This window comes from Lissotriton helveticus, chromosome 6 (genome assembly GCF_964261635.1).
Source record: "Lissotriton helveticus chromosome 6, aLisHel1.1, whole genome shotgun sequence".
Taxonomy (NCBI): domain Eukaryota; kingdom Metazoa; phylum Chordata; class Amphibia; order Caudata; family Salamandridae; genus Lissotriton; species Lissotriton helveticus.
In genome coordinates this window covers 181,463,561-181,488,148 of record NC_136067.1, presented here as the reverse complement: position 1 = coordinate 181,488,148, position 24,588 = coordinate 181,463,561, and the positions used below count along the sequence as shown (strand labels likewise).

Below are 24,588 nucleotides of genomic sequence, written 5' to 3'. Positions count from 1 at the left end.
GACACACCTGCCTTTCTTCTCCTGTCGCAGATGTCCTCCGGGACTGCACGCCCTCCTCAGGTCTGATGCGCTTTCTTGATGGATTTCACAAAGAAGTGTTGTTCTGCTCTATGAGTCCTGCTCTGGGCTTAGCTCCAGACTGCTCACCTGCGAACGCTCGCCTCCTTTGACTGCGGCTGCCCAGCAGCATCCAAGGGCGCATGAAGGCGGTGTTTCCTGCTTCTCCCGAGTCGCCACCAGGAGGCGCTCGCAATGGAGCAGCGTAAATTCCGCTTCTGTGCGCCCCCCTCCTCCCCATTTATTTTGGTCGCTATATGTGTACATTAACTTAACTGCAAGCTTTCTGAATCTCTTACTTCACACATTCTTTTGGGTCTGATGGCCTCTGCCGATAATAGTGCTCTTAAAGGAGTGACCTATTGGTATCACTAAACTGAAGTACCGTATAAAGGCCACGGAGGTGCTATGCCCATAATCTGGTATAAGAGACCAGCATCAAAGAGATTCGTAGGACTACTCTGCAGTTTCCCAGGATGTTTGCTATGCGCCTAACCTAGCAGCCTCCAGGTGTCTGATTTAAACAGGTGGCACAAGTTAGCTTCTATGCACTGGTTAATATTGGGCAAAGATGTGTGGGGCCTCTGACAGTTATAATTGTTAGCTTACTTTACCTTTTGGGAGAGGCCCAAATTGGGTTTGGGCTTGCACTGTGCTGTTTCTTGCTTCCCAGCTGTTGCTTCTAAGTAGAGATTGGCTTTTCCGTGGTGGCAGCCATCTTTGATTCTGTAGCTGGTTGCTTCAATTTTTTGGCACATGGATTTATTTCTAAAAGAACTTACAAAAACATGCGGGTGCACACTGTTGAGAATTTTGTTGCATGGAGTGTTTCAGAGATGAGACATGTTGCTTGGATTCAGCAAATGTATGTCTCTGTGAGTGTTTTGTGAAGAAATAGAATAGCCTTTCTTTACCAGTTGGCTGATAAATACCGACACATGTCTTTGATATCTACGGGTGCAATAATTATTGTTTGCCACAAGTGTTGGGGGAATAACATGCGGATGTAGGTGCTTTCTGCACCCAAATCCACACCTTCTGGTAATTATCGGCATTTCCCCCATAAACATGCACAGGTTTGCCCTTCTAATATGTTACACGCCTATTATTTCGATCGGAGTTTATAGCTCACTTGTAATGTAGTTTGTAAGGTGGCTTCACATAGTTTGTTTGTTACTCAGTAAGGATTTTCTCGGAGGTATTTTGTTACAGAAGACTTTGTTCGTTTGCATACATTTTCTGAATGGCCATGCTGGGCCAAAGGCAGCATTGGAAAGCTGTTTTTTTTTTTTAATTGCTAGTTATTCTTCACAATTGCCCATTACAATGTAGTTGGCAATCTCCAAGTCTTTTTTTTGGAGCCGGTGAAGGGCACCGGACATATTTTTGGGAACTAGGACTTAGCTTTCATCCTCAGACTTTGACCAGAGTAGGAAAGAGCAAGGCAGAAACATTAAAAGTAAAGCGCGGGTGCCGCGATTATACTAAAAGTAAAGAAATAGAAAAAAAATCTATTTCTTTACCTTTGGTATAATCGTGGCATCCGCGCTTTACTTTTAATGTTATAAGTAATGCGCGGGTGCCGCGATTATACCAAAAGTAAGAAATAGATATTTTTTCTATTTCTTTACCTTTGATATAATCGCGGCACCCGTGCTTTACTTATAACATTAAAGGTAAAGCGCGGGTGCCGCGCTTATACCAAAAGTAAAGAAAAATTAGCCCTGGTTTCGGTTTCAAGTATCGCACCCGTGTCTGGGCACCATAATTGAAACCATGTGACGGCCTATTGGTGTCTATTACGTGCACCAAGCACGTAATAGACACCAATAGGCCGTGGGCAGAGCAATGCGCCCGCCTTTGGCCAATAGCGTGCAGTCTTTCATTAAAAGATGCACACTAAGGCCAATGGGGTAGCTGAAAAGGAAACGCACACGCAAAAGTGTATGCGATTCCTAGGTCAGCTCAGATTCCCCATTTTTCCCTCACTAAATGTCTCGCACTGTGCGAGGACTGCTGTGCACTGCACCGCTAGACGCGAGACCTAATAAATCACCTGGGCTAATGAATTAAAAACAATGGTTTGTTTTGTTTTTGAGCCATTGACACAAATGGCAACTAGATAATTTGTTCGTATAATAATAGAAGCGGTCCTATCTAGTTTTTGCAAGGACCCAAGCCACCCTTAAGTAAAACTTTTTCTCTTGGTGGCACAGGGCCTGCCTTTTGGTGGCACAGGGCCTGCCTTTCTGCCTCCACCAATAAGACAACTCTATCCAAATACTAAGTGTCACACTGAAGGTAAACTTTATATTTTTATTTTTAATTTGTGAATTTGAATGTGGACTTTATTTTGATGATTATGTAATGTTATTTTGGTTTGATATTTGAAACGAAAAAAATTGAATTGCATTATAGAAAGAAAAAAGAAAATGCGTATTTTTTCCTACACAATAGCTAACGTTAACAGCGCTTTACAAATGAAAACATTGAAAGACTCAGTAGGATCAGTACTCACATTCTCCATACTTCGCCCTTTGAGTTTCAGGTTCTCATTTGAATGGTTGCACAAAATAAATATATATATATGTATATTAACACGGACGAATTCCTGTATCTACAATATGAGGCACCAGTACTACCAACGTTTTACCATTTGCCAAAAGTCCACAAGAACCCCAAAAGAACACCGGGACGTCCGATAGTATAATCTATCGGAAGTTTGCTAGAGAATACGTCACGATTCATAGATAACATTTTAGCACCAATTGTGAAAGACCTACCCTCCTACGTAAGGTACACACGAGACTTCCTAAGACAGATAGACAATATCATATGGGAACCCAACATGCTCTTAATCACCCTGGACGTTGTCAATCTCTATACTTGTATTGCCCATGAGAACGGCTTAGCTGCAGTAAAATGGTTTTTAGACAGCAAACCTGAGAGGTTTAGACAACACAATTCCATGCTGCTATCTATGATTAGATTCTGCCTGTATCATAACATCTTCCTTTTTTCCGACAAACTTTGCAAACAGACAAGGGGCACCTCAATGGGCTTGTGCTTCTCCCCCAGCTACGCGAATTTATTCGTGGGCTGGTGGGAGAAGCATGAGGCATGGGGTGAAAGAAACGATCAATGGACTGACAAAATTCTTTTATGGACAAGGTACATTGATGACCTCTTTGTCATATGGCGCGGAGATCGGTCCTCGGCTGAGGACTATATCTCGGCGCTTAATGACAACGAATGGAATCTAAGATTCACGAGTACTATCAGTAGCAGTAGTGGGTTACCTAGACCTGGAAGTCTATATAGAAAATGAGAAAATTCATACAAAACTATATAGAAAGCCCACGGCGGGGAATGCGGTGCTGCATGCAGCAAGTTACCATCCAAGAAGTCTAATCCAAAGCATTCCCTATGGCGAACTTTTACGCTTGAAACGCAACTGTACATCAACAGTAGAATTTGCAGTAGCTAAAAGCGAGGCCGTTAAAAGATTCCAGGCCAGGGGATACAGTAATCACACACTAAACCAAGCTGAAGAGAAAGTCTCTAAAATACACAGGAAAGACCTTCTGGTGGCCAAACCAACCCAGAAGTTGGAAGAGCCTACTAGAATGATTACAAACTTCAGCACACAGGCAGGAAAAATAGTCCATATATTCAAGAAGAATTGGCACATCCTGACCACTGATCAAGTGCTCAAAAAAGTTCTCCCAGAGAAACCCTTAATAACATACCGGCGTAGCCAATCTCTGGCAGATCACCTTGTCCATAGTCATTTCTCCCCGAAAACCCAACCGATAAAACTATCTAAAACAAAAGGTTTCTTTCCTTGTTTACGGTGCAAGGCCTGTAAAGGTAGCAAGAAAGTATCTAGCTACCCAGTAAGAACGAATGAGAACGCACCGAATAGAGAGATCAGGAAACTATTAAATTGTAACTCAGAGTACACAGTATACTGCCTAACTTGTCCCTGTGAAAAACGATACATAGGGAGTACCATCAACCCCACAAAGCTGAGAATTTTAGAGCACATGCGTGCTATAACTAAAAACGACAAGGCGTACCCAGTGGCACGCCACTTTGCAGAACTAGATCAAAGCAACAGGGACCTGTTGAAATTTTACTGCATAGACCAGGTCGAACGCTCAGAAAGAGGGGGGGACAGGATAAAGGCTCTACGTACTCTGGAGTTAAAATACATAATTGATCTCAAAACCAAGACACCCTGGGGGCTCAATAATGATGAGGAGATGTGGGTGCATTTATAATGTCTTAACGATCTGACATAGGAAGGGAGCAGATATAGACTAAACATCGGGGATAGAAATTTAGACAATCTGGTAAATTACAAAATAAGAATAAGAATTATCAACAGACTCCGCAGTGTGAAAGACATTCTTCAAAACCGTAAGATTTAGCAAATTTATGCCCATTCAGGGCTAATAAACAACTACATAAAAGTGCAAAGGCCCATCTAGGGCGAAAATGAGATAAAAGTAAAAAATAAGTATGCACTTTATTCATGTTCAAAGCAGGTACTAACTATGAACTGTTATCAGTCTGCTGTTATATGTTTTTAAAGAGGGCAAGCACTAGAGCACTTTATTTAAGAAACACCATAAATAAAATGACATAAAAAAATATGTAATGTAACACACTACAAGATGGCCACCACAATGAATATGAAATGTACTACACCATCTTCTATGTTGATGAACAATAATGTGGAAATGTCTTTAAAATGGCGCGAGTTAAAACACGCAAATTGACACTGACAAAGCTTTTTTAAGCGAAACGTGTCTGTAATAAATATATATAAAATCGGAGACCTGTGTACTGGCCTGCTTTCAGCCTTATCGGAGTGAAAAGTGTTCGAATATATATATATATATTTTTTTTTTCCACTGGTAAGACCACAGCTTTGTTTAATTGATTATCAAAAAGGAGAACAGGTTAAAGTAACTTTATAGTCCGGTGAATATGTCAGTGACAATAACGATTGAACAAAAAAAAAAACCAGAAATTCACCAGTTATTTTTAGCAGAACTGTAACTTGTGTCTCCGTGAGGTACTGCTTATGACTTCACATCTTACATCACTCAGGACATGTTCTATGACATTATTTATTACATCCCTGATTTTTTTTTACAATTTTGGCCCCGGGGGGGGGGGGGGAGTCAATGTGGGTCCCCTACATGGAGCCTAGGGGTCCAGGGTACCCCTACCCTGCCAACTTATATTATTTTATTTTCCTTTCTTAATGACGGGGGACTAAGTCCCCAAGTCCTGTAATGGCAGCCAGCAACATTTATTGCTCCAGTGCACTAAAGGGGTACACATTATACACTTTCGAATACAACTATTATTTCAAATGTAATTGCAAGATTCCAGAGCTGGACTGGCCTTCAGGGAAACCAATAGATTTCAAAACAAGGTGGTGCAGCAAAATTGGGTGCAAGTGCTTACCCAGACACATGCAGAGCCCAAGGCCAGTAGCTGTGGCCCTGGGCATACAGGACTGCTACCTGACCCAAAACCTGCACGGTGTGAGCAGACAAAACTACATTCCTCTCAAGCAGGCCGAGACCTGCTTCCCATTGTTCCCATACCCTCATACCCCAACCTGCTGAGAAAAGACTGCCCCGGGCATAGGAAAAGTCCAGCCCCACTGAATACAACCCCTCAACCTCCCTCCCCGCTCAGAGCAAATCACAGGAGGAAAGAGATAGTGCCATCATCCCGGCGTGTCCTAACACCCGCCTCTCAGAAAAACTGCCCTGGACCAATAGAAGCACCCAGGGCCCTGTGCCTTCCTCCAAATGAATAATAGTCTCCTGCCAATATTGCAGCTCCGGGCTGTGTGCAAACTCAGTACACAATTCAGACAGTTGAGGAACAGACAATGATAGCTGTGTACTACTCTATACCTCCAGACCCTAACTGGCCCTCAAGCTGACATTTCAGCAGATTTGTCTCAGGATTTTAAGGTAAACACATGGAAAAGAAACCAGTATTCTATATTCCTGTAGTTATCTTATCTCTTCCAAACAAAAAACATACAATTCCTGGAATTTGGTGCATGGATAGTGTCTGGAATCAGAGATTCCGGTCCACTGTTGTCCCTACACAAAGTTCCAGGAACGGTATAATCATAGCCATACTCGCGTTTCTCCCTTTCAGTTCTCCTCTGCAAGATTACATGTTTTATGCTTAATGCACTGTTACCATTTTGGGGAAGGAGACTGTGATTGCTCTTTCCTGTTTTTGTGTTTGATACAAATGTTAATTTACATCCTGGTAGTAAAAATATAAATTTAGTTAAGATGATTTCATAGTTACAATAAATATATATTAATTTTTTATTAGGATTTTTAAATACATAATTTTATTTGTCTCATAAGATTGTTAAAATGCTAACTCTTAAGGATTTTTCGAATAACCGGCTCCCACTCTTGCTTGTCCCAAAGATGAACTAATTACATATATAGATAGCTCACATTGCACTAAAAGACCCATCACCAAAATGTGTTTTATGTAGATTTCACTGGGTTCAGTGAAAATGCATGTAGATCAAGGGTTGTACTACCTTTTTCCTTTATTCTTAGGTAAGTCAAGGAAACATAAGAAGGTTAGGCATGTCAACAAGAAATCAAGATGTCACTCTCCAAATCCTGGAGTGGCTGAATAATGAGAAATATTTACTTCAAAGTGAGGAGGAACCGGAAACCCAAAGAGGGACATTGGGAGAGACATGCAAATACAAATAAACCCCTGAAAAAGGGTAAGTCAGTTGCAATTCAGTATTCAGTAAAGTTACACCCATATCTACTCCATTAGTACTGCACTGCAAACAGGTGGAAATGTACTCCAGTCAAGCCCCAGAGAAAGCCACACACCCCTCATGGACTCTTACAGGTACTGCAAAGGAATCACATACAAATAATTGAAGGCGGGGAATAATATTACCAGCACAAAGATCTGCACCCGCCAAAACGGTAAAAAATAAATAAATGTAAAGGAACAAAGTATAGTCATAAACTTAAGGCATTCCAGACATCCACATGAGTCAGGTGGATGAAATATTTGAACAAACTGAATATAAATAAATTCATTAAATGGTCATACAACTGTAAATCTGTCAGACCCTTATTAAATCACATTGCAGAAATAAGTTGCTACGGTTTGTGTCAGGGACATTGGCTCCCAAATTAGGGGCTCATCCATAGCCCTGAGTCTAGTGTTGTACCAGTGCTGTGTATCACTTGTCCATTTCTATGTGATATTGGCCTAGCATTCTTTTTCATATTCGAACACTGCATTAGTAAGTGCATTTACAGACTTTAGTGTCCCATTTAAAGTAAATTAAAGTCTACATTAACATAAGTCTACATAAACATAAATTGTGTCACACCACACAAACACACACACACACACCAGTATTAATTGCATCCGATCTACAAACGTCTTTACCATCATCTGAACATTTTTTTAAAAATGGGGGGATTGGTGCACTTTGTGCACTTGTTATGCCAGGCCCATTTGGAATAGGTGCTGAAATAAAAGAGGTAAGAGCATGACAAGATGTTTGTGAATTTCCTAAAAGTTAATACTTTGATAGTAGTTTCTAAATTGTCCTTTAATTTCCTTGGCCCCTCTTCTGACAGACCGTAGGGATGGCCAACTAAGCAGACTAGTTGGATTCTACATATGTGTAGTGTAATGTAAGCATTCCGGTAGGTTAGCCTTTAACATTCATATTGAATTTAGTAAATTTCACATAATCTTTCAGTGTCATTTAAACTTATTTATACTTTTGTGTCTGTTTTGAGAATCTCCCCTCTCGACTATGGGTGCACTGTTGAAGCTCAGAGTATATTGCAGGCATGGAAACCTTATGTGAAAACAGTTGTGAAGGCGTAAGTGCAAAATGCACCAAAGAAAAAAGTCTCAGAACTGACGGTAGGAAATCCTCAGCAGCTAAGGGGTTAACATCTGACAAGTCATGCACTTGCTGTAAGATGACAGGGCACGCTTCCTCTTCCGCTTTGAAATATGACAACATACGTTTGCTGGCTGAGAACTAGCAGTATTAAATTTCACTTTAAGCTCTGACTGTGCAAGGATTACCTTCAGATCCATGTTCATTGACAACAAACTCCTTAGTGCTCACAAATGTTTTCTCTGAAATACTCCATTCACAGAGACTGCAGAGTGCATCTATGTTGGCAGGTAGTTGCACGGTGTAGCAGCCAGATAGATTTTAAGCCCTTTGTTGCTAGGCCCCCCTTTATCCCACCATCCAGTGCTAAGCCTTTTTTGGGCTATTTGGGGCAGTTCACGCTTAGGCCTCCAGAACTTTTTATCCACATATTGTTTCCACTTCCAATTTGCATCCCTTTTCCCCAACATCTTGGGTATTCTAAAGCTACACAAGGTTTGTGGATTCCATGGAAGGGACTGAGAACTTAGCCAAAATATAGCCACATTTTAGGTTCTTTGGGAAAAATGGTAAGAAAGTGCTGCAGAAGAAAGTGTTTGTTGTCTGTCCTGCAAATGGCATCAACAAAGGGTTTGAGGTGCTAAAATCAATATCTTACCAGCTTTCAGGAACAGGCAGAGCCAACAACCGTGCTGCACCTTACAATGGCTTTTCATTGTGTACTGATGTAGAGCAATTTATGATGTAAATTATAAAGAACGGAAAAATGGCTTGAAGGAAACCTCTGTATTTCTGAAATGTACACCAGCTACTGCGCTTAGGAGCAGTAGTTGTTTGTACAACTTTGAATTTACGGGTACCCTTACAGGCATGTGATTCAGAGGGCATTTTGTAAAATGTCTTCTGCGTTACACAGTTGCTTATATTTGAAAGGCATAAACATAGAGATATTCAATTGGTAAAAACAAATGTTCTGCTATTCTGTTTTCTCACATGTCTCCCGATAAAAATGGTACTCCACTTGTGTAGCTGAGCCTTGCTCATGTGACACAAAACACCCCATAATGTGACCTAGGAAACGTCATATATTGCCCAGCAGAATGCATGTTTTTTTTAAAAATGTGAGTGGCTCTTGATTTTGGGCTCAGCTCAGCTGACACCTAGGGAAACCTACCAAACTAGCACATTTTTAAAAACGAAACAATGTGTTTCTGTATTGATTCCAGCGTACCCTGATGAAGAGCACTTGATGCTCGAAATGCATTGGTTTTTATAATAAACGCGGTTTTGGATTAACCCCTGCATCTGTCGTGTTTAAGCAAGAGGTCCGGATGGGCACAGCATTCAGACTAGAAATTTGAAAATGGCGTAATATCCAGTGTGTGGACTGAAGTAAAGGTTGAACATTTTGATAAATATATCAAGAATGGTTTACGGTGAAAAATATCAGTTAAAATGTCAAGGCAAAGAAACTGCCTGCCAGAGTGGTGCTACGCAACTGTGCGGCCGGTTGTAGCCCCCTCTATCTACCAAACCTACCAAACCAGCACATTTTTGAAAGCTAGACACCCAGGAAAATCCTGGGTGGGGTGACATGAGTGGCTCTCATCATGTTTTTATTTTCCCCCAGAATCCCAAAGCATACAATTCACATGTTCCCTGCATTTCTGTGAGGAAAAGTCCTGGACTCTGCAGGTAACCACAAATTTCGTACAACCCAGCATTCCCCGGGTCTCCTGATAACAATGCTGCTTCACTTGTGTGGGTGGGCCAAATACCCTCAACAGACAAGGGCTCAAAACTTATTGTGGAGACATCAAAATGATCTATCACAAAACGGCCTGTTTGTGCATGGGGGACACCTGCATTTTGGGTCCCTGGCTCAGCGGCCGTCTAGGAAAACCTACCAAACCCAGACATTTTTTAAAACTGTACACCCAGGGATGTCCAGGGAGGTGTGACTTTTGTGGATCCCATTGTTTTCTTACTCAGAATCCCATATAAACTTCAAATTTAGCTACAAAGTCACATTTTCCTCACATTTCTTTGTGGGAAAGTTGTGGGATCACCGGGCTGGCACAAATTTTCTACCACCCAGTATGTCCCCAGGACTCTCAATAAAAATGCCACCTCACTTGTGTGGGTGGGCCAAGTGCCCGCGACAGGGAAGGGCTCAAAACGTATTGTGGAGACATTAAAATTATCTATCACAAAACGACCTGTTTTTGCAAGGAGGGCTGCTACGTTTTTAGTCCCTGGTTCGGCGGCCATCCAGGGAAACCTACTAAACCCAGACATTTCTGAAAACTAGACAACCAGAGGAGCCCTGGGAGGTGTGGCTTGCATGGATCCCCCGGCGTCCTCAAACCCAGATTCCCCTGAAAACCTCAAATATAACTAAAAAGTCACATTTCCCTCACAGTTCTGTGTGGGAAAGTTGTGGAGTCACCGGGTAGGCCCAAATATCCTACCACCCAGCGTTCCCCCAAGGTCTTCCAATAAAAATGCTACCTTACTTGTGTGGTTGGGCCATGTGCCTGCGATAGGGAAGCGCCAAAAATATGTAGACGTTTCCCTTTTGGACCCACTTTGGTTCCCCCTCAGTTTCTCATTTGATACTTTTTTAGGCTGAATCTGATTTGGGCACCCATACAAGTGAGGTATAATCAGGTTCACCATACAAATTAGTCTGTTCAACAAGCTCATTGTCCAAATTCATTATCCCTCAACAACTGAAAGAAATGTATAGGCAAAAAGGGTATAGTATTGAATCTACACCCTGCAACACCACTTAAGGCTGGCAACACCAGCTGCACCATGTTTGAGGCAACCCAGAGTTCAACACTTCCAATGGGAAGCCTTGCAGGCCCGGGCCACTATCCAAATGCCTCTTGCTGCGCTATCGGCATATCAGTGTCCTCCTCTATAAGAGGCACTTCCTGCGCAATGAGAATAGCTTCAGCATCAGATGATTCCTCTCTGATAAAGAATTTACTGCCTGAAACTTGGACTTCCTCCTCTGCCTCTGATCCAGAGTCAGTCAGAACCACGGCCAGATGACCACCACTCCGGGTTCGGGGATCTGAACCCGACTCCCTTTCGATCGGCCGAGGGTAAAGGAGGCCATCGCCCGTTCCTTCCGAACGGTGCTCACCCATCTCTTAGGACTGACTGACCCATGTTCAACTGCTGGTCACATGCATCCCTTCTCCACTTCGGCCTTCAAAGTTCTTGTTTGAATATTTGCTACTACCACCACGATCTGCACCTGCGGCGGCTCCACCCGGGCCCTTGCTGCGGGCTTCAGTGCGCACCGCAGCAGCCCTCCTACTCATCGCGGCTTAGCCCCAGTGGCTCTCAGCACCAGCGACGGCTGGGTATGGTCCCGACGCTCCAGCGCCATCCAGGGCTAGTTGATTCGGCAGGTGAGTTGTTACACACTCCTTAGCGGATTCCGACTTCCATGGCCACTGTCCTGCTGTCTATATCAACCAACACCTTTTCTGGGGTCTGATGAGCGTCGGCATCAGGCGCCTTAACCTGGCGTTTGATTCATCCCGCAGCGCCAATTCTGATTACCCAAAGTGGCCCACTAGGCACTTGTATGCCATGCCCGGCTCCACCTCAGCGAGCCGAGCTTCTTACCCATTTAAAGTTTGACAATAGGTTGAGATCATTTCGGCCACAAGACCTCTAATCATTCGCTTTACCTGATAAAACTGGGGACTCCGAGCGCCAGTTATCCTGAGGAAAACTTCGGAGGGAACCAGCTACTAGATGGTTCAATTAGTCTTTCGCCCCTAGACCCAGGTCGGATGACTCATTTGCATGTCAGGACCGCTATGGACCTCCACCAGAGATTCCTCTGGCTTTGCCCTGCCCAGGCATAGTTCACCATCTTTCGTGTCCTATCACACATGCTCATGCTCTACCTCCCCGACGGAGCGGGCGAGACCAGCCGGTGGTGCGCCTACCGCTGGAAGCGCGGCGGCCCTCACCTTCATTGCACTACAGGGTTTCACTCGGCCCTCCGACTCGCGCACGTGTTAGACACCTTGGTCCGTGTTTCAAGATGAGTCAGGTGGGTAACCGACCCCTGGCGCCCGGTGTGGGCCTCCCTGCCCGGCGGCGTGATGCGGTTGGGGCGCACTGAGAACAGTCCCCCCTTCAACCGCCCTGGCGCGCCCCGATTGGCGGCTGGGAAGGGGTGTTCGGGGGAGGGCGCAGAGGCAGCCGAATCTCCCGTCGCCCGCAGACACTGCGAAGCTGATGCCTGGGGGCTGTAACACCCTCCGTTGGAGAAGAGGGCCTCCTGCCACCCCGAAGCCTTCCCAGACGACCCAGAGTAGGTCGCGGTGCACCGCCACGAAGGAAATGCTCCCTGCACGGGCCAGGAAGGGCCCGGGCACCGCCGGTTCTGCGAAGGGGATCCGGAACTCCCGGGCCACCGACCTTCCCGCCGTGTCCGGGCGGACTGTGCATACCCCACCCATTTACCTCTCGACTGTTTCCTGCCCTCTTGAACTCTCTCTTCAAAGTTCTTTTCAACTTTCCCTTACAGTGCTTGCTGGCTATCGGTCTTGCACCCGTATTTATCTTTAGATGGAGTTTACCACCCACTTTGGGCTGCATTCCCAAGCAACCTGACTCCGAGAAGACCTGATCCCGGTGCCGGGGGCCACTACCGGCCTAACACCATCCCCGGGGTGAGCCTCGATCAGATGGACTTGGGCCCCCTGAGCGAAGTCGGTCTTCTGTACACCACATTTCCCACGCCCGCTGCCAGGTGTAGATTCGGCGCTGGGCTCTTCCCTCTTCACTCGCCGTTACTGGGGGAATCCTGGTTAGTTTATTTTCCTCCGCTTAGTAATATGCTTAAATTCAGCGGGTCGCCACGTCTGATCTGAGGTCTTAGTCGGAAGAAAATACAGGAGCATTAAGGGGGAACCAGGGACGACCAGCCCCCTGCCTCTGCAGGGACCTGGCGTCCCGGCAGCGCGTGCCCTCTTTCCTCGTATCAGATCTGGAGGGGTTTAGCCCTCGCTGGGAAGCCGGCCGCAGAGGTGGGCGCCCGAGGCTCGTGTGCGCGGGCAGCCTGTGGGACACCACAGACAGCCACGCGCGGCCCACACAGACAGGCGTCACATGACGGGCCCGGGGCCGACCGGTCACCAGACACCTTCGTGGGGCAGGCGCACCAGCGGCATACCTCTGCAGCAGGACCCGGCGTGGGACCCTGCCACTGGCGATCTGGGGGGTCTGATCTTGTGGGTGGACGAAGAGGAAGCGGAGCTAACCCTGCCAGCCGCGTCCCAGGGAAGCCCCAGGGCGAATGACGATCGAGCAACCCTCAGACAGGGGTGCTGCAAGGTGCGTTCGAAGTGTCGATGATCAATGTTTCCTGCAATTCACACTATTTCTCGCAGCTAGCTACGTTCTTCAAAGACGTGCGAGCCGTGTGATCCACCGGCAAGAGTCACAGGCAACTTTTTTGAAAATGTTCACCCACCCGCTGGCGCAGGAGAGGTGGGAGGAAGGCGACACCGTCCATCTGCCGCCCGCACGGCGAGACAGCCTGGGCACCCCATTCAAGGCTTCCCCTCGGGGAGTCAGACTGCACTGTTGGGAGAAAAAAAACCTTACCAGGCGCCTGGCCCAGGAGTTCCCCCCACCCACCCGCGGGCGAGGGAGGGGGCTCCTGGAGCGACGGGAGCAGGCAGCCCTGCAGCCACCGGTCCCTTCCAGGGTAAGCGGGAGGGACTGCATGAGTCTTCAAACCCCTCGGCCCGGCCGCACGGGACCGGGTCGAACCAGGCACCTGGCAACGAGGGAGGGTCGCCCCTCCTGCACCATCAGCCGCCCGACACCGGGTTGCCCTGAGCCGTGCTGGCAGGCTGGCAATCAGCCCATCCCACCCTCACCTGGGTCGGAGGTGCCGGAAGGGAAGAGCCAGGCAGCTCCCCATCCTACACACCTCCCACCGAGAGGAGCCAGGGTCCCCTCACAGGCCCCCGGCCCCTTCTCTTCCAGGGCGCCCTGCTGCACGAGAAGGGCCGCTCTCCGGTCACCCGGAACCCGGTCGGGCCGGGATTCTGGCACGGGAGGGCCCAGCCTGCGGCAGGGCCTTTTCGAGGGAGGGGTGGTACTAGCACGGGGATGCACTGCCATTCAGTTTCCCCCCACCACTGGGGGGGTCGTGCCGGGTGAGCTTGGGTTTCATCTCAGAGAGGGACAGGGGATTGGGGCCGCATTCCGTCCCCAGTCTCTCACGCATCGGTCAGGCCTTCCCCGGGGAAAGAGGCCCACCGATGTCCCAGTCCTCACCAGAGCGCCCCATGCGGCCACGGACCACTCCGCCGGCTGGGGCGCTCAAGGGCAGGGCCGGGCCCTGTGACTACGGTGCATGCTTGCAGGAGGCAGCCGAGGGCTTCGGGCTGGCACCGTCGGTCGCTCGGGCCGCTCCGCCGTTAATGATCCTTCCGCAGGTTCACCTACGGAAACCTTGTTAAGACTTTTAATTCCTCTAGATCGTCTTCTCGGCGATCCACCAGGGCCGTTGCCAACCCCGGCGGGGCCGATCTGAGGACCTAACTAAACCATCCAATCTGTAGTAGCGACGGGCGGTGTGTTCAAAAGGCAGGGACTTAATCAAGCAAGCTTATAACCCACACTTACTGGGAATTCCTCGTTCGTAGGAAATAATTGCAATCCAATATCCCTATCACGAACGGGGTCCAGCGGGTTACCCGCACCTGTCGGCAAAGGGTAGACACACGCTGATCCATTCAGTGTAGCGCACGTGCAGCCCAGGACATCTAAGGGCATCACAGACCTGTTATTGCTCGATCTCGTGTGGCTGAACCCCACTTGTCCCTCTAAGAAGTTGGACGCCGACCGCTGTGGGTCGCTTAACTGGTTAGCATGGAGGAGTCTCGTTTGTTATCGGAATTAACCAGACAAATCACTCCACTAACTAAGACCGGCCATGCACCACCACCCACAGAATCGAGAAAGAGCTATCAATCTGTCAATCCTTTCCGTATCCAGGCAGGGTGAGGTTTCCCATGTTGAGTCAAATTAAGCCGCAGGCTCCACTCCTGGTGGTGCCCTTCCGTCAATTCCTTTAAGTTTCAGCTCTACAACCATGCTCCCCCCAGAACCCAAAGACTTTGGTTTCCCGAAAGCTGCTCGGCGGGTCATGGGAATAACGCCGGCGGATCGCTAGTCGGCATCGTTTATGGTCGGAACTACGACAGTAGTCTTCGAACCTCTGACTTTCGTTCTTGATTAATGAAAACATTCTTGGTAAATGCTTTCACTTTGGTTCGTCTTGCGCCAGTCCAAGAATTTCACCTCTAGAGGCACAATACGAATGCCCCCCGGCCGTCCCTCTTAATCATGGCCCTAGTTTATTTATTTATTTTATTTATTTAATTTATGTAGCGCGTAATCACCCCGGGGTCTCTATGCGCTTGTCCAGGTAAAATACCCACCAAATTCTACGACTGATAGTCAATTTTATAACACACCCCATGCTTGCTGAAAAAGCACTGTTTTTAGTTTTTTACGAAAAGGCAACAAGTTGGATTCTTTGCGCAGTTCAGTGGGTAAGTTATTCCAGACGGCTGGGAAGATGTTAGAAAAAGCATGACCACCCAGGGTGGATAATTTAAAACGCGGTTGGGCTAGCAAGGAAGCATCTGAGGAGCGAAGCCGTCTGCCAGGCTTGTAAGGGGCCAGACGGGCTTTGATGTAGCCTGGCGCCTTTCCATACAGGAGTTTATGCGTGATACAAAGCCCTTTGAACAGAACCCTTTGTTTGACCGGTAGCCAGTGGAGTTCACGCAATAGAGGGGAAGCATGCGATCTCCGAGGTTTCTTGAAAATCAATCTGGCCGCATCATTCATAACAATTTGCAGGCAGTTCAGCTGTTTTTGAGGGAGCCCTGCATAAAGTGAATTACCATAATCCATCCTACCTAGGATCATGTCAGAAACAGCGCGTCTTAGGGTAGCAAAGGACAAGAGTGAGGAAATTTTCCTGAGTTGTCGAAGAAGGCCTACACACGTGCCCACCACCCCAGAGACTTGCCTTTGCATCGACAAACTACCATCCAAGGAGATGCCCAGGCTTTTCACTACTACTGCGGGTACTGGAGGTGTTCCTAGTTCTGCTGGCCAGAACCGATCATTCCAGTGGTTGCCAGTGATTGTAATTGGCAACACCTCTGTCTTGTCTGGATTGATTTTCAACGAATTCAGAGACATCCAATTAGTAGTGTATCTTAGGATCTTCTGCATTCTTGCGTGTGCATGCGAGCAATCCTTCATTTGGATGACAATTTGGGTATCGTCGGCATAGTTATAGATAGTTCCGAAAACCAACAAAATAGAACCGGAGTCTTATTCCATTATTCCTAGATGAAGTATTCAGGCAACCGGCCTGCTTTGAACACTCTAATTTTTTCCAAAGTAAACGCTTAGGACCCACAGGACACTCAATCAAGAGCATCAAGGCGGCGCGAGAAGCAGGGGCTGTGACAGGCGATAGCTCGCCTAGCGGGGGACTACCAGCTCAATCCCAAGACCCAATTACGAGCTTTTTAACTGCAGCAACTTTCATATACGCTATTGGAGCTAGTAATACCGTGGCTGCTGGCACCAGACTTGCCCTCCAATGGATCCTCGTTAAAGGATTTAAAGTGTACTCATTCTAATTACAGGGCCTCGAAAGACTCTTATATTCTTATTTTTCATCACTACCTCCCCGAGGCGGGAGTGGATAATTTGCGTATCTGCTGTCTACCTTGGATGTGGTAGCCGTTTCTCAGGCTCCCTCTCCAGAATCGAACCCTGATTCCCCATTACCCGTGGTCACCATGGTAGGCACAGAAAGTACCATCGAAAGTTGATAGGGCAGACATCCGAATGTATTTTCGCTGTCACGGGGACGTGCAATCGACCGAGGTAATCTAGAGTTACCAAAGTGGCCAGGTGAGCCCGGATTGGTCTTGGTCTGATAAATGCATGCATTCCAGGAGGTCAGTGCTCGGCAGCATGTATTAGCTCCAGAATTACCACAGTTATCCAAGTAACAGATGGAGCGATCAAAGGAACCATAACTGATTTAATGAGCCATTTGCAGTTTCACTGTACCGGCCGTGTTTACTTACACATGCATGGCTTAATCTTTGAGACAAGCATATGCTACTGGCAGGATCAACAAGGTAGCCGCACCTGCTGACAGGGTGGGTTTGGGGGGCCGCATACCCATCTCCCTGACCAGCAACCTTCACGCACCCTCCCTCTGGCTGGGCAGGAGGGCTCGCTGGAGGGGTGGAGCGGTGCGGTCACATGGGCACTGACAGGCCGAGCCGTCTCCCCCGGAAGGGAGAGGCGGGGCGAGGCGCATCCTGAGCGAGACGTAGGGGTGCTGGAGCCTAGCGGTGGCAGCACCCCTCGAAATGGTTGTTCCTAGCTGCTGTGGAAATGTGCTGGACGTAGAAGAGTGACAGCGTGGCGCACAGTGCTTACAAACCTGCTGGGTAGAGTCATCCGAGGGCCTGGCGCCACCCGACCCCTTCGGCTCGGGTCAGACCACTGGGGGGCACGAGCTGCCAGAGCTCCTCAGCCTTCACTCTGCTGGGTAGGGTGAAGGGCCTCTCGCCAGGCAGCAGGCCCTCGAGTCATACAGGTCCATGCAGGGAGGAAGCTCCTTGCTTGCAACAACAGCCGAGGCTGGCCAAGCAGTCCATCCCTAAATGGACTGAGAGTGCCCAATCAATCAGAGTACGGCTGGGGCATCCCCTGGCAGGCCGCCCTGAGCAGGGGGTATGCTGGCTTAGCGTCCCTGCCTGCTCTCGGGACAAGCAGGCTCAGAGAAAAACAACCATCAGGAAGGGGCTGAGAGGCAGGTGCGTACCTGGGCCCCTATGAGCAACGGCGGGCGGGCCCGGGTGCTGCCTTCCCCTGTCTCAGCATCACCGAACCTCACGGAGGTCGGACTGAGGAAACTCGGAAAAAAATACCATTGAGAAAGGGCTGAGAGGCAGGTGCATACCTGGGCCCCTGGGGGCCTGGCAGGCGGGCCCAGGTGCTCCCGTCCCCTATCTCTGCATCGCCAAACCTCACGGAGGTCTGACTGAGCACACTCTGAGAAAAAAAAACATCGGGAAGGGGCTGAGAGGCAGGTGCATACCCAGGCCAACGCATGACTGTTACTATCCCACATGTTTCGCTGATAATGGTGTTCGGACATTGACTGACACAGAAACAGTATAGTGTTTTGGTGCTATTGCTGTTCATCTCTGCAAAATTGCTAATAAACAAAAAATCAAGCAACAACAGGGGCAGGACCGTCTGAGGACAAGGTCTACACTGCAGACTGTGTAATGCTGAAACGTGTATAATGGAAAAACACACATGTACAGCATACTCCCGCATTGAAAAGCTGCGACCAGACCTCTGTTTTACATACGGCAACTAATGTTTGAGATGCTTCTGCTGCAATGCACGTGCTCCTTGGGTCACATACCCAAGATGCACAGCACATGGGCTCTGGATTCCTGTGTTTAATTCTGCAACAGTTGGGTGGGGTATGGAGGGTGCTTTTACTTCGTACCCTAGGTCACCTGCTGCACAGTAAAATACAGTCAGAGTTTGGGTGCATTCGGCTCCTAACACCAGCGAGGCTGGTGCCCCTGCAACTGTTGCACTGTTATGGAGTATGCCCCTGTCATGGGTCCATACACATAGCCATGGCACAGTACTGTGTGGCCCTAGGCCTTGCAACCATGGCCTTTTGCTGCAAGGCCCAGGAGAGGGGAAACACTCTTCTAGTGCTGGGGGGGGGGGGGGGGGGGGGGGGAGGGGAAAGGCTTCTTTCCTTGGACCTCACGGCCATGATCCAGAGCTGCAAGCCCTGGGGAGGAGTCATTCCCCTAGGCCTGGCAGCCATGATCTAGCGCTCAAGTTCCCAGGCGAGGGGCCAATTGAACATAAGTTCAGTAGTCCAGGTTAGATTAGGAAGGATGTTTAATAAGTAGTTGTTATGAAGAGCCCCACCAGGAGCAACCTTTCTGCTGCTCTGCCCATTCTTCAACTGACTCTCTCACTCATCCAACATTTCACAGCATCACCACACACCAACATTCCTCACCCCAGTAGCACTGGCTGAGTGGCAGGTATAACATATATCCCTTCTTTACAAAAGACGGAATAACATTAACAACTACTCGTTGCATGTCTACCAAATAGCAAAACGAGAGCAAAGAAAAGTGCATACAAAAGCTAGAATAACATTAGAAACTCTTGCATGCATGTTTATGCAATAGTAAACGAGGGGCAATAAAGGTGCATGGAAATATCATGTGAAAACATCACATACATGATGAATAACGGAGTAAGCAACATATCGCCAAATAACATATAGGAATGGTACACGTGTCAATAACAAATGTAATAAAACATGCATGTGTAGCATATGCATGCCAATCAGAACAACAAAAACACAAATTAGAACAAAAGGAACCACACTCATCTTCCCCCTTCCAATCAACAAAAAACATACACTCTACCACACCATAGCTCCTCTACCAAGCCCTTAATGCCACAAACATGCCAGCTGGCCAGGCTGACATAAATGACAACACTAAGGGAACCAACCACTAAGGGAACCTCCATAGCAACAAAAAAACATCAGGAAAGGTACAACTTGTTTGCTTAAACACTGCCCTTCAACCATTACCCCATAGGAAGGGTGGAAATATTTGGCTTAACCGCTGCCCTTCACCCTTACCCCCTAGGAAGGGTGGAACACCTTGGCTTAATACTGCCCTTCACCCATATCCCATAGGAAGGAGGGAAATACTTGGCTTAACCACTGCCCTTCACCCTTACCACTTAGGAAGGGTGGAAGAACTTCAATCATATGTCAGAACATGGTCTCATCTCATGATCTTAGGACCCCCACATCATAACCCTCGCACCTTGGCCCAAATATGTAGATGTCTCACCCCGGCAACAACATTGTGGAAGAAATGCAGTATGGGTTACCCAACACGCCCTTAATGCAGGACATCAGTAATAACACACAGACATAACGAGTTAATTCATAGGACACTAGTCCCCAGTAACAATCAAGATCACCCTAGACCTCATACAACTGACACGCTCAATCCATTCATAAATCCTACATAACAGAGCACTCAGCAATCCAATTTTCCACATACCACATAATCTAAAGCATTACGTCCATGAGGTTTGCAATTGTTTTTGTTTCTTTTACCCATAACCAATTCAACAAGAAGTATGCAAGTCCTTTGCATTAACTGTGGCTGGAATGAAAATGTACTTGAGGGTTCCAGAGTGCGCCCCGACACTATACCAGCACGCGAGTGGTTCCTCCTCCTATGTCTTACTTTAAGTTCAACATCGAATGGGAAATAAAAAAAATGCTTGAGAGTCTTCCCGCTTTAACTGTGTCACTTGTCCATATGTTCCAGCACAAGTACTTGTTGTAAACTCAAGGTTTTTCCTTGCTTGAGTCTTTGCTGCTGCTGCTTGCAACATTTCTTTTTCTTATGACTTCACCTTTCCTCCTTAGCACAAGCAAGAGGCCCAATTTAGCATTCTTAAAAACACAATAACATCATGATGTTGTAACCACCCACTTGCACTCCCAGAATCCATCTACCTCGCCCATCACTTGTTGACTCTACCTTTGCCATTGGCCCTGCACCTTGTTCTGTTGCCTAATTTTTCATCCATGACCTCTGTGGATTTTCCCTGACAATGAACATTCACCGTTTAAGCCCTAGATATAGGCAGGTTTCGCTAAATTAGCAGACCTAGTGTCACTTTTTAAGATGTACAATGAGGGGGCATCAGAAGAGGGTTGTTTTAGTTTTAGTTTAGTTTGAAATGCTTTATTCGATTTTGTTTTTTAAAATCATAAAAGCGTACAAAAAAAAGACAATCGTTAAAAATAAATATGTACATTCAAGAATAACATAACTTCAATTTCAAAAAAAGACATAACCCCAACCTCGGAGTTCAGTAGTGTAACATATTATTCAAGGGGTTTATCCCTATCTGGAGTAAAGATACACGGGTTTGTCCTTTATGGTGAGTAGACTCAAGAGTTGCGACAGTTGTACAATGGATCAAATCTGTTGGAAACAGAAAAACTAATACCACTGGGTACCTGGACTTCCCCACCCAACGCGTGGTGGTAGGCTATTGTTGGTCCTGACCGGGGGATATTTGGCATACAGGGATAAAAATCAAATAGATGCCAAATATGTATTGGGCCATCCCCTTCTTGGGGCGGACAAGATCTTAAGTAAGGTGCGATGTTCCGGTTCCTGAATCTAACCAGTACCAAGTCCCCCGAAATGTTTTTTGGTAGTGGGCCCAACCAACCTACCCTTCTCACACTCAGGATTCCGCCGTCTTTGTCCGGTGGTAGGGGTCTATTTCTTCCCATCCAGAATATAACTTTATTCAATAGATCCTGCTGTCTTTCAGCTTTTCCCATCGCAAGTGCTGGTACTCCTGAGAGGACGGACACATATGGCGCGGCTTCTGGCGGGAGGTGTATGTGTGATACTTTGCGTACTGTCTTGACCTCTGAGGGCCTTGGTATAACAGATGTGAAAAGAGCTTTGGGAATAGTTGAAACTGGGATTTTAGGGGATTGTAGAGTGACTTGCATGCTTTTATGAATGGCAGTTGACTTAGCTGTTGGAAAAGTGGTAGATGGCTGGGGTCGGTTTGATGTTGCTGAGTTATCGATGGGTTTCAGGACAGCCATGATTTTATTCTCTAGACCCGAGAGCCTTTCTCCTATAGCGTTGATTTTTTCTGTTAGTGGGGAAATGATGGTTTTAACAAGCTGTTCAATCTGAGTCAATAGAAGAATCTGGGAATAAGATATTGATTCATCCAGTTTGACATCAGTCTCCATGGTGATAGGGAGATTATGAACAGACCATGCGAGGCTTACAGATGGTTTATGGAATTTGGATTGAGTCCTTTCGGCATTGTCCTCATCATGCTTTCTTTTGATGGGTAATAGCCATGGAAGTACAGAGGCTTGTGTATTGACTTTGTTCAATAAAAAGGGGGATTCCTGTGTACTGCCTTTAGTATTTATGGTACCGGTGCCTTTGGCAGGAGAGGGTGCATCCAAGCTGACATACTTTGTTTTGCATAGACTGTTTAGTTCATCCCACAGGGACAGGTTATGCTCTCTTGGGGAGTTTAGTGGAGGAGATAGCGTACTAGATGGAGAGTAACAAGGACAGTTTATGTCTATCACATGAACAGGAGGCAGAGAGCTTGTGGTAATCATTTGGTGCATTTGCGCAGCTGAGCTTGTTCCCCCCGTGCAGGGCATAATCAGAGTGGAGATAGTAATATTGCAGAAAAGAGTCACAATAATGTGTGTACACTATACCTCCTTTAGCAGAAGTAACAAGGGGGGTGGCCGTCCCGTCCTAATCGGTCCGCTGAGGGCCGTAGAGGGCCCGCCCTTTGCCCGGGCTTAGCCCGGCGCTCCCGCGACGCGGGTCTATAGGGGTAATTTGTAGCGCCTCCGGGCGCGGAAGTGTGCTCTGGCGGCTTCCTGCCGCTATGCACGCCGGGATTTGTAGTCTCCTCCGCTCGGCGGCCGCAGCACAGTGTCAGAGGCTGCGGCGGCGGGGAGAGACAGCTGGCAGGGTCCAAGAGTGGTTGGGGGATGAAGGCAGCCACCCCTTGCCTGGAAAGTCCGGTGAGTGAGAGTCGCCCGCTCCCCCGAGACTGTAGGGGTAATTTGTAGCGCCTCCTGGCGCGGAAGTGTGCTCTGGCGGCTTCCTGCCGCTATGCACGCCGGGATTTGTAGTCTCCCCCGCTCGGCAGCCGCAGCACGGTGTCAGAGGCTGCGGCGGCGGGGGGAGACAGCTGGCAGGGTCCAAGAGTGGTTGGGGGATGAAGGCAGCCACCCCTTGCCTGGAAAGTCCGGTGAGTGAGAGTCGCCCGCTCCCCGAGACTGTAGGGGTAATTTGTAGCGCCTCCTGGCGCAGAAGTGTGCTCTGGCGGCTTCCTGCCGCTATGCACGCCGGGATTTGTAGTCTCCCCCGCTCGGCGGCCGCAGCACGGTGTCAGAGGCTGCGGCGGCGGGGGGAGACAGCTGGCAGGGTCCAAGAGTGGTTGGGGGATGAAGGCAGCCACCCCTTGCCTGGAAAGTCTGGTGAGTTAGAGTCGCCCTCCACCCCGAATGCCACCCCCTGTAAGAGGGAGGGGACATGGTGGGAGAGGTGGATATGCCTATCCCCCAGATTACTATGGCTACAAAGATTATTATGACGATTACTATGGCTATGATTATCATGACTACCGTGGTGGTTATGAAGATCCTTACTATGGTTATGATGATGGCTATCCAGTTAGAGGACGTGGACGAAGGGGTGGAAGAGGTGCTCCTCCACCACCCAGGGGGCGGGGTGCCCCGCCACCAAGAGGTAGAGCTGGCTACTCGCAGAGGGGAGCCCCCATGGGACCACCTAGAGGAGCTAGGGGTGGGCGTGGGGGTCCTGTACAGCAGCAGAGAGGACGTGGTGCTCGTGGAGCTAGAGGCAACCGCGGGGGCAACGTAGGAGGCAAGAGAAAGGCTGATGGTTACAACCAACCGGATTCCAAACGCCGCCAGACCAACAACCAGAACTGGGGCTCCCAACACATCGCTCACAGCCACTCCAGCAAGGTGGTGATTATTCTGGTAACTATGGTTACAATAATGACAACCAGGAATTTTATCAAGATTCTTATGGGCAACAGTGGAAATAAAGAATAACAAAAAAGGAAAATTGGCAATATCGAATTGGCATAAATGCATTCTTTTAAGGCAAAATAAAGTATAAACACTTAAATAGCAATTTGGCAGTCATTAAATGATGACAGCACGTCTATACTGTATATACCTGAGTTTTTCTTCTTTTCGTTTAATGCATTTGTAAGTTACTAGACTTGCAGGATTCCCAATCCTTATGGGTCAGACAGTGCTTTTATTGTTTTAGGATTCATTTTAGCAGTTAAATGAGGCAGGGGAAACAATGTTCAATCATGGTTTTGCAAGAACCTCCTTGTTTGGGACAGTTACACTTTTTTAATTTCAATTAGACCACATAGGAGAATGCTGTACATAATATAAAAAGCTAGTGCTTTGTCTTAGCCGTTTTAAGAGATTAAAACCAACAAAAAACTATTTTTAAGTTTTCATGTATTGAAAATAACATTTGACTGTATGTTTTGCATTCTTAGAAGTAGAATAACTGTGTTTTTTAAAATGTTATAACTTCACACCTTTTTGGAAATCTGCCCTACAAAATTTGTTTGGCTTAACCGTAAAAGCCGTGGCAATTTGTTCCATGATGTAATTGTATTTACAACTACTTGTTCATGTAAGATTTCAATAAAACACAAAAATCTATTCAGAAGAGGGTTGTATAATGAAACAACACATGCCTCAACAACACATGCCTAAACCACGCGGTCTCAACCATGACCGCATCTTTCCCACGAATTGCGTTGTAAAG

At 47.4% G+C, this 24,588-nt stretch overlaps 1 protein-coding gene and 3 pseudogenes across 1 annotated transcript in view; 1 reads left to right on the top strand and 3 right to left on the bottom strand.

Moving 5' to 3' along the window:
• Window positions 1-24,588, top strand: part of PAQR8 (progestin and adipoQ receptor family member 8) — a 356,398-nt gene that overhangs the window by 90,290 nt on the left and 241,520 nt on the right. The window lies entirely within an intron of this gene.
• Window positions 10,972-12,900, bottom strand: LOC144765616 (28S ribosomal RNA; annotated as a pseudogene).
• On the bottom strand, window positions 13,356-13,489 carry LOC144764557 (5.8S ribosomal RNA; annotated as a pseudogene).
• On the bottom strand, window positions 14,480-17,241 carry LOC144765519 (18S ribosomal RNA; annotated as a pseudogene).